Source organism: Eucalyptus grandis, chromosome 6 (genome assembly GCF_016545825.1).
Source record: "Eucalyptus grandis isolate ANBG69807.140 chromosome 6, ASM1654582v1, whole genome shotgun sequence".
Classification (NCBI taxonomy): Eukaryota; Viridiplantae; Streptophyta; class Magnoliopsida; order Myrtales; family Myrtaceae; genus Eucalyptus; species Eucalyptus grandis.
The window spans coordinates 56,699,955-56,711,078 of NC_052617.1; the positions used below are offsets into that span (position 1 = coordinate 56,699,955).

General features: G+C 40.0%; 1 long non-coding RNA gene across 1 annotated transcript in view; it reads left to right on the top strand.

Annotated features, from left to right (window-relative positions):
* The window catches only part of LOC120294688, a 35,151-nt gene that overhangs the window by 21,688 nt on the left and 2,339 nt on the right, over positions 1 to 11,124 (top strand). The gene's annotated exons all lie outside the window — the stretch shown is intronic.

The following is an 11,124-nucleotide window of genomic DNA, read 5'->3' on the forward strand; positions in this document are numbered from 1 at the left end:
GTAAAACACAACAAATATTGCCAAAAACAACATATTTATTTATCCACTGTTACTTCTAGGAAGTTTGATAATTACAAGCGTTTCTACAACCACTTCCTATCGACCCTCTCAAAAAATCTCAAGGATTAGGTTAACCTAAACTTCACTAACGGCAGGGCCAGCTAAAAAGTGTTGCATTTCGCACCCACCACATCCGCACTTAGTAGATCTCCACGTCACAACCCTAAAAATGGTTAACAACAACGGGGTGAGATAAAATCTCAGCGAGTCAACTTCTTAAACCTCGATTAGGATGCAAATTCATACGAAGGCAGCCTCATCATGCAACGTCATCCAATCTTACCTTGTCTTAGCACACCCCTACATATTAATACATCATATATGCCATTATCGATACAATAAGTGTGATATCCTGAAATTTCAGTCATGGTTTCAATTGAATAAGTCGGGCCTTTCATCGACGTGCTTATAGTGTTATTTTCTGAGCTGATCACTCATGAGATAATTAGACTATCTGGGAAAGCCATTAAGGGATTTTAATGCAATAGATTTGAGAATTCGACCTGGAATCGACTACTCGACCGTGTTCATCTGCGAAGATCATTACGACACAGTTAAAAAGTGATCGAGGATTAGAGATAGGTCCGTTAGACTAATATATGTGACTAAACGTGGGTGATTCCACTAAATTGCAAAATTCTCGTCGATCGGCACTAGATTGATTTTTTTTTTTTTGGTACCATGTGTCTGCATTTGAAACCTTGAGATTTTCACGACCACCGAGAGTTGCCAATGTGTTGAAGATACATGTTGTGGCTTGAAAATAATTAGCCACGGGTCAATTGCATTAAAAATTTCTGAAAGCTACCTGGTTGGCTACGTCACACTAAAATCGCGCCAGATTGAAATTAACCGCGAATTTGAATCCGATTTCAGAAATTGAAAGTTTTGTCATGTCACAAGTCATTTTAGGAATGTCGACTCATCTTTCGAAGATTTTTCTGCAAACCGAGATTTTTGGTGAAAATTCAAAGTGAGGCTGTTTTTGTCCGGAAAATTCAGGGGACCATTTTTGCTTGTGTAATTGGGATGCAAGTTGGTTCTATTGGCGATGAAAAATATCAATTTGATCGTGGTTACCTTAGTTGGATTTTTGAGGGCCGAATTGAATCAATTCAAGAGAGAATTGAAGAGGATTTGGGGGAAAATTCTCCAAAATTCGTAGCCCCTTGATCCCTCAACCTTTGGACCACTTCAATAGCTTCTAAAGGAAGCTTTGTGGCTGAAAATTTGCTGAGGAAGCCAGCCCATCTATGTGGGGCCTCTTCAAGGAGACAAAGGGGATAAGAAGGAGCATGGAGGGACCATCCAAGCTTGGCTCTCCCCTTCTTCTTCCTTTACATTTGCTTTCTCTATTTTCAACCCTTTTGGAGCTCAAGAAGTTGTAGAGAAGGAAGCCGGTTGCCCCCTAGCTGTCAAGCAACCTGCCGAAGCCCCGGAGTCGCGCTCGCACGCACACGAGCTGCTGGTTTGCCCGTCGTTGTTGCACGCTTGTCCGCGAGTCTAGCCATGCCATCTCGCCTCTTGTCACACTCAGCCACCATCCCCCGTGTCCCCTAGCCGTTGTGGAGGTCACTGGAGCTCAGCTTGCCGCCGTTCGGCAGCCGCCTCCACCTGCCTGGTCGTCGTTGTCCCATCCTTGTTGTTTCACGCCAAGCCAACTACTGGTCCACCCTTGCTTGGCCCAAAGCAGAATAGAACCCCCTTGGCTAACTGTGTACTGTTTAGCCCACTTTGGACACCTTCCGGGCCTCGAAAGGTGTCGCCGCTTCAAAGTTTGTCGCCCGTCTTCGCCTCGCCGTCGCCGTGGTCTCATTGGATCGTTAAACCAATGAGTTTACTCACTAATCTTTGCTTAGGGAGTTAATGATGCTTAAGGATTGATTAGTTTAGGTTAAGCTTAAATTAGGTGGTTGGTTAGAACGGATTAATGATTTAATTACTCGTTTATGCATGTTAGGTGGTTAGAGTAGCATAATTAGCAATTAGATAGGTTGTATTATTTATCTAGATAGGTTTGGAAATTTTCTGGGCCAGTGTTGGTATTTAATTAGGTTTTTTCGGCATAAGTTGCTCTTTTTGGTATTTATTGGTAACTATTTAATTATTTATTATTTTTCGAAAATTAGACCAGGATAACCGGTGACTGGAATTTCGTACTGATTACATTGGTGTGATTGGTTTGTTTATTTGAGTGCTAGATTGTGCAATTTGAGTGTTAATTGCAATTTTGGGTATTTATCCCAAAATTCTATAATTTCAGTATTTAAGTAGAAAATTACTGGGCGTCGGTTTATAATGCCGAAAATGTTTTTATATACTATATAATTAGTGGGATTTTATAAATTAAAGATATGATATTTTTGGCTCAAGCCTACCGTGTACCCATACACAGTTATTTTTACTGGGTACTTTGAGAACAGTGAAATGGTTAGTTGGTGAGCACATTATAAGTATCGCACAGCTTTGGTGAGTATATTATAAGTATCGCACAGCTTTAGTGAGCATATTATTATATATCTATTATCAACTTAAGGTGAACAATGCTTGAATCGATCGAATTGTGTGGATGGTATCGATGGTATGGAGTCGAGTGAGTCGACTGGTCGATGTTTGATCTAAATTGAAATGATTGGATGATTATATGAATTTTATTCACATGCAGGAAGGATCTGAGGCAAATGTAAGTCCTCTGTCTTATGCGTGCATAGGTAGCCTTTGGGCATATTTCATTCCTAGTCGAGCTTAAGGGGTGAACTTGCTAAGACATTGTCTCACCCCATCGTGGGCTAACATTTTCAAGTCCTTAGCTAGCAGGGCCTCCCGAGCGTTTTGGACAGCCGGAGAAGATCACCGAACAGGTCTCTCAGATCCCTCTCCCAGGGAACCAAGGAGCCTGAGTCTACGAACTCGTAAAGTCCACTATGTGGGTTGATGCGGGTCTACCCTGAAGGGTGCCCAATCAATTAATGTCGTGGTATCGTTATGAGCGAGATGGACCCAAGGAGGGTCCCCTGCCGAAATCTGAGATCCTTATGTCAGTGATGGAGATAGCTTTTGGTGAGAGTACGGCTGACTCTCTAAGTTATGTGGTAGACCCTAGTTCCCCGAAGCCAAAGACCCTGGAGCCTACTGTGGAAGATTCGAACGCTTAGAGGACTAGTGGTTTTGGTTGTGTTGTTTGTTACACCCCCCTCTACTTTTGTAGACTTGTTTATATAGACTAGACTTGTATATATGACTAGTTTGTTTGTATAAAAGTGTGTTGTGGTTTGTGATTTTGTGGCCCTTCTTTTCTATCACATCTCTCTATTGTCTGGAGATTTAATTATTTACTTTTGCATGCGCATTAAAATGAATGGGTCGGCGACGCATCTTGGGACGTTGCAAATTTAATCAACCACTGAGAGATGGGCACGTGCTCGAGGATCGGGGCGTGACAATAAGTATAATCAATAATTAGAACACATAAATTGATGTGGACATCGAGCCATATCGAGGAGGAGGTGCTAAGGACCCATTATCTATTCCTACTGGTTCGATCACTCGAGCGCGGGCCAAGCAATTTAGGCAAGCTGTTGGTGTCATGGTTCATGATCTTCGGCGTAGAGATGACCTTGGATCAAATCTTGAAGAATCTTGTAAATCTTGGCAATTTAATTATCTGGTCACCAAATATTTGACCAAGTCAAATAGGAATATTCTTCTTGTTTAGGAATATTCTAGAATATGACGCATTAGTTTTTTTTAGGGTTGGTTTTAGGGTTTGTGTGGCGGCTAGAAGGCCTATATATATAAGACTGACTGAATTTCTTTGGGGGACAAAGATATATTTTATTTTTAAGAACAAGAATTGAGAGGTTTTCTTCTACTGCTCTTTTGAGGACTTGACCTTATCAAGATTCTCTTTGGCGGTCGATTTGACTTATCGAGCGAGATAGCGAATTCTTTCGCTCGTGGCGTCTATAATGTTGGTTGGTTGACACGCGTTCGTCAACAGGTCACGTTCATACTGAGGTTGCCAATCACAGGTTTGATTGGAGGTCGATGTTTGCAATTCGCACCATCTAGGCCTTTGTAGAACGATCCTTCCGCAACGATTTACATTAGTTTGGTATCAGAGCTTGCTTCTACAAGGTCTATTTATCTTTAATTTTCTGTTGATATTCAAAATTTGAGATTTATTGAGCTAGGGTTTCGGTTCTAGCTAATTTAGAGATTCGATTGCTTTTGTACTTCCATACGTAGTTGTTTGCTATTAGTTTTAAATTTTCTTTTCTAGCATCTTAAATTGTATCTGAGTTCGTCAAAAAAAAAAAGAAAAAAAGAAGAGAAAGAAAACGCACACAAAAAAAAAGTGCGCAAGAGAAAAAAAAAACAGCTTCGGCAAAAAAAAAATTAGCCGAACAAAAAAAAATCAAGAAGGCGACTCGTTTGTTAGTAGACCGAATTGAAACAAAATCAGTAGTGATTTGCGTTTCAATTGGAATTTCGAAGGTTGTACTTGTTGGTTTGAAATTGTTACTTGCTGAATCAAAATCAATAGTGATATAATCTTGTTTGATTAGTTCGATTGATTGTCGTGAGAGGGTTGAGAGACAGGTTTTGAGTCCGATAAAGAGCTTGTGAAAAGAGAATACGAGAGGAAAAAGGCAAGAGAGTGTAAGCTTAATTGAGGGTGAAAAAAAGCCTAAACTTAAGTTAAACACGAGGGGAGTGACAAACACTTTGAGAGAAACACATGAGGGAGTGATTGGTGAGGATTTTGGTGACTAACGTTTACTTGCAGGTCTAAAATATGTCGCACAAATAAAGTGTGAATCAAAAGGAGGTTGGCTCCATACGAAGGGATGAAGCGCTCGTGGAAAGCATCCAGCAATTGAAGGCCGTAGTGGAGGAGCTTAGTGGCCGAATGATGGGGAATGACATGAGGGTTGATGGTGACCGAGAGCTACCCCGGGGAAGGCCACAACATCAGCGTGACACCTCTAGAACACGACATAGAAGGCAACGGCATTATGATGATGATGAGGCCGACATGGAGGATGATCGAGATGCTCGATTTGGAAGGTGGAATGGAGCTCGAGGGTTTAGATACCGAGAAGATAATGAACTTGGCAATATCAAGATGAAGATTCCTTCTTTCCAAGGGAAGAATGATCCCAATGCATATCTAGAATGGGAGAAACGCATGGAGATGGTATTTGATTGCCAACGATACTCCGAGATCAAAAAGGTAAAAATTGCAGCTGTTGAATTTACTGATTATGCTATAATTTGGTGGGATCAACTTGTGACTAGTAGGAGGCACAATGGTGAAAGACCGATAGAGACGTGAGATGAGATGAAAGCGGTGATGAGAAGGCGTTTTGTACCTAGTCATTACCACTGAGATTTGTTTCAAAAGTTACAAAATCTCACACAAGGCAATAAAAGCATGGAAGAGTATCACAAGGAGATGGAGATTGCCATGATCCGTGCTAATGTGGTGGAGGATCGTGAGGTCACAATTTTTGAGTGGTTTGAGTCGAGACATAGCAAGGGTGGTGGAGCTACAACACTATGCTGAATTGGAGGAATTGGTGGACAAAGCTATCAAAGTTGAGCGGCAATTGAAGTTGGATCGAAATCACAAGAGTGGAGGAGATTCAAATCAGAATTGGAGATCCAATTGGAAAAAGGGATGAGAAGCCAAATTGGAGAGGAAACAACACCAAAACCGAAACCTCAAAGGAGAAGGAGAGGGACGGTAAAGTTGGAACGAACTGGCTTCAGTAAAACTGAATACCCTAACACTAGAACTCGTGAGATTAAATGTTTTAAGTGTTTGGGCAGGGGTCATATGGCGAATCAATGCCCTAATAAGAGAGTGATGATCATGACTGGACATGGTGTTATTGAGTCCGAAAGTGAAAGGGAAGAAGAGGATGATGAGATGCCGCCATTGGAGGATTGTAGTGATGGTGAAGTGGCTATAAAAGGAGACTTATTGGTGGTTAGGCGTTCTCTGAGTGTGCAAGTAAATGAGGAGGAGCATCACCAACAAAGAGATAATTTGTTTCATACAAGATGTGTGGTGAATGGTAAGATCTGTAGTATGATAATTGATGGAGGTAGTTGTACGAATGTGGCAAGTTGTATTATGGTGGATAAGTTGGGTTTGAAGACGACAAAGCACCCTAGGCCTTATAGACTTCAATGGTTAAATGATAGTGGTGAGGTGAAAGTATCGAAGCAAGTTCGAATTCCATTTGAGATAGGGAGATACAAGGACGAGGTAGAGTGTGATGTTGTACCTATGCAAGCGGGTCATATCTTACTTGGAAGACCATGGCAATATGATCGAAAAGTACATCATGATGGGTATACTAATCGTTATTCATTGATGATGAATCAAAAGACTTATACCTTGGTACCAATGACACCTAGTGAGGTGTATCAAGATCAGTTAAAGTTACAACGAGAAGTCGAGAGAGAGAGAAAATGTGAGAAATCCGAGCGCTTGCATGGTGTGTCTGAGACGCAAGGAAAATGAGAGGCCAAGAGAAAGATTGTGGTAAAATCGAGGGAAAAGAAGAGAGGAAAGAAAAGAGGCAAAATAATTTTTATGCAAAATCAAGTGAAGTGAGGAGAGCTTTAGTTCTAGATCGACCAATGCTTGTACTTGTGTACAAGGAGGTTTTGTTTTCTACTAACGATCTTGACCCAAGTTTGCCTAGTCCTATTGTGTTTTTATTGTAGGAATTTGAAGATGTCTTTCCTGATGAACTTCCTGGAGGGATACCATCGATTCAAGACATAGAACATCAAATTGACTTGATTCCTGGTGCGCCATTACCTAGTTGACCCGCATATCGAAGTAATCCTGAGGAGACAAAGGAACTTCAGCGGCAAGTTAGTGAACTATTGGAACGGGGGCATGTGAGAGAGAGTCTTAGCCCATGCACCGTCCCTGTTTTGTTGGTGCCAAAAAAAATGGAACTTGACGAATGTGTGTCGATTGCCGAGCAATCAATAATATTACGGTAAAGTATCGACATCCTATTCCTAGGTTAGATGACATGTTGGATGAGTTGCATGGTTCTTGCATTTTCACTAAGATCAATTTAAAAAGTGGCTATCATCAAATTAGGATGAAAGAAGGTGATGAATGGAAAACTGCATTTAAGACCAAGTATGGATTATATGAGTGGTCGTAATGCCATTTGGATTAACTAATGCACCGAGCACGTTTATGCGACTTATGAATCATGTTTTGCGTGCTTTTATTGGTCGATTTGTGGTTGTCTATTTTGATGACATCTTGATTTATAGCCGAAGTCCTGATGACCATATTGAGCATGTGCGAAATGTCTTGCAAGTTTTAAGAGTCGAGCAATTATACGCTAATCTAAAGAAGTGCTCTTTTGTTACCAACAAATTAGTATTTCTAGGATTTGTTGTTAGTGCTGATGGTATACAAGTTGATGAAGAAAAGGTCAAAGCAATCCGTGAATGGCCAATGCCTAAGACCATAGGAGAGGTGCGTAGCTTTCATGGATTGGCGAGTTTTTATCGATGATTTGTGAGAAATTTCAGCACCATTGCCACACCTTTAACTGAGGTTATCAAGAAGCACATGGGTTTCACATGGGGAGAAGGGCAAGATAAAGATTTAATCTTTTAAAAGATAAGTTGACTAATGCTCATTTGTTATCTTTGCCAAATTTCAGTGCTACTTTTGAGATAGAGTGCGATGCTTCTGGTACAGGAATTGGAGCTGTGTTGATGCAAGGAGGGTGTCCCATAGCTTATTTCAGCGAAAAATTGAGTGGAGCAACATTGAATTATCCTACCTATGATAAGGAGATGTATGCTTTAGTGCGAGCTTTGGAGACTTGGCAACATTATTTATGGCCAAAGGAGTTTGTGATCCACACCGACCATGAGACCTTGAAGTACTTGAAAGGGCAGCAAAAGTTGAATAAAAGACATGCCAAATGGATGGAGCTCATTGAGACTTTTCCATATGTGATCAAGTACAAGAAAGGTAAGGAAAATGTGGTAGCCGATGCACTTTCTCGAAGGTATGCAATTCTAACTATTTTAGAAGCAAAGTGTCTAGGTTTTGAGCATATTAAGGGCTTATATACTGATGATGATGACTTTGGGAGAGTGTATGAAGCATGTGAACACGCTACATTTGATCAATTTTATAGGCATGAAGGTTATCTTTTTCGTGAAAACAAACTATGTTTGCCTAAGTGTTCTTTGCGTGAATTGTTGGTGCGGGAAGCATAGTGGTGGTTTAATGGGGCATTTTGGCATTAATAAGACTTATGAAGTGCTGCATGAACATTTTTATTGGCCACATATGAAGAGAGATGTCATACGTGTCTGTGAGAGATGCATTGCTTATAAGCAATCTAAGTCTACAACTAAACCGCATGGCTTGTATACACCATTACCTATTCCAACGCATCCTTAGAATGATATTTCTATGGATTTTGTGTTAGGATTGCCTAGGTCTAAGAATGGTAGAGATTCCATTTATGTGGTTGTTGATCGGTTTTCAAAGATGGCTCATTTTATACATTGTCATAAAACTGATGATGCATCTCATGTTGCTGATTTGTCCTTTAGGGAAGTTGTTCGTTTGCATGGCATGCCTAGATCGATTGTTTCAGATCGAGATTCTAAATTTCTTAGCTACTTTTGGAAAACATTGTGGAAAAAAATTAGGGACACGGTTGTTATTTTCTACTACTTGTCATCCATAGACTGATGGTCAAACCGAGGTAGTTAATAGAACTTTAGGGGTATTGTTGCATGCTATTATTAAAAAGAACATAAAATCTTGGGAAGATTGTCTGCCACATGTTGAATTTGCATATAATAGGAGCATGCATTCTGCTACTAAATTTACACCATTTGAGGATGTCTATGGTTTTAATCTGTTAACTCCATTAGATTTAACCCCTTTACCTGTTGATGAGCGTGTGGATTTAGATGGAGCGAAGAAAGCTGAATTTGTCAGGATGTTACACGAGAAGACGCACGCAAATATTGAGTGCAAGACTGAGCAATATGCAAGGCAAGCCAACAAAGGGCGCAAGGAAGTGGTGTTTGAACCCGGAGATTGTGTTTAGGTTCATATGCGCAAAGAGAGATTTCCTAAGCAGCGACATTCTAAGTTATTACCGTAAGGGGATGGACCATTCATGGTTTTGGAAAGAGTTAACAATAATGCTTACAAGCTCGATCTTCCAGGTAAGTATGACGTTAGTGCCACATTTAATGTTTCTGACTTGACTCTTTTTTATGCCAGTGATGATTTGAGGGCAAATCTTTTGCACGGGAGAGGGAATGATGTGGATATCGAGCCATATCGAGGAGGAGGTGCTAAGGACCCATTATCTATTCCTACTGGTTCGATCACTCGAGCGCGGCCAAGCAATTTAGGCAAGCTGTTGGTGTCATGGTTCTCGTGATCTTTAGCGTGGAGATGACCTTGGATCAAATCTTGAAGAATCTTGGAAATCTTGGCGTAAATTAATTATCTAGTCACCAAATATTTGACCAATTCAAATAGGAATATTCTTCTTGTTTAGGAATATTCTAGAATATGACGCATTAGTTTTTTTAGGTTGGTTTTAGGGTTTGTGTGACGGCTAGAAGGCCTATATATATAAGACTAACTGAATTTCTTTGGGGGACAAAGATATATTTTATTTTTAAGAACAAGAATTGAGAGGTTTTCTTCTACTGCTCTTTTGAGGACTTGACCTTATCAAGATTCTCTTTGGCGGTCGATTTGACTTATCGAGCGAGATAGCGAATTCTTTCGCTCGTGGCGTCTATAACGTTGGTTGGTTGACACGCGTTCGTCAACAGGTCACGTTCATACGAAGGTTGCCAATCACAGGTTTGATTGGAGGTCGAGGTTTGCAATTCGCACCATCTGGGCCTTCGTAGAACGATCCTTCCGCAACGATTCACATCATAAATCCCATACACCAAGCATCGACATGGGTCCCGATTATAAGGTAAAACCCGTTTTGGCACGTCCTATACCATGCCTAACAGTTTTACCCCATAATCAAGCGCAATGCATCATCATCATTCACACGTGTTCCGATTATTACGACCCCTTGAGTCACGGTCAACACACGAGTTTGCGGTCTTCCGGCATGACCAGGCATCGTCCCGCCCCATTGGGCATGGCATCGTCTAGAACCCCCGCCTAGACGGTATTTTATAAAGGAACATCAGTCTGGCCTCAACCGCTACTCGGCATCCGAACCCCCGCCGGGCATTTGATAAACATTGGGCATCGTCCCCAAACTCTCATTGGGTGATGGGTTCAATTAACTAACCACACAAGCACGCCAACACTCAAGCCAATTTTTATCTTCAATCAATTAGCCCGGTGTAAAAGAGTTCAAGCTTAAATAACAAACCTCAGAAAACCTTTACATTTAAAATTTCGGGAAAATAACCACACGTGGTCACGTATTTAAAATCAACCCATCAAACTTTATATACTTTCATTTAAAAACATCATTACCCCTTTTATCACATAAAAATATGGCATCCAAACACGACACTCAAAGTTTGCTATTTTCTTACTAATAAACCATCTTTAAAAAAATAGCATTTAAAATACATTATATGGGCAATCAAATATCATGGCATTACATGCTCAAATGATCGGAATCAAGTGTAAATTCATCCAAAAAACAAGCATAAAATTCTACTTAATGGCTAATCCGTCATTAATTAAGCTAATCATGATTAATTAAGCTAATCGCGATTAATTAGGCTAATTACAGTTAATTAAACTAAACTCAATTAATTAGCCTAACTTTAATTAATTAAAAATTAATCGACGTTAATTAAAATAATTACAATTAAATAAATTATGATTAAAATAAATAAATTACAATTAAGTAATTAAATTACGATTAATTAAACTAAACATAATTAATATAACCACGATTAATTAATCTAATCGTAATTACTTAAACTAATCACTATTAATATTAAATTAGTCACCCCTAAATGCAATTAACGCCCTAATCAACG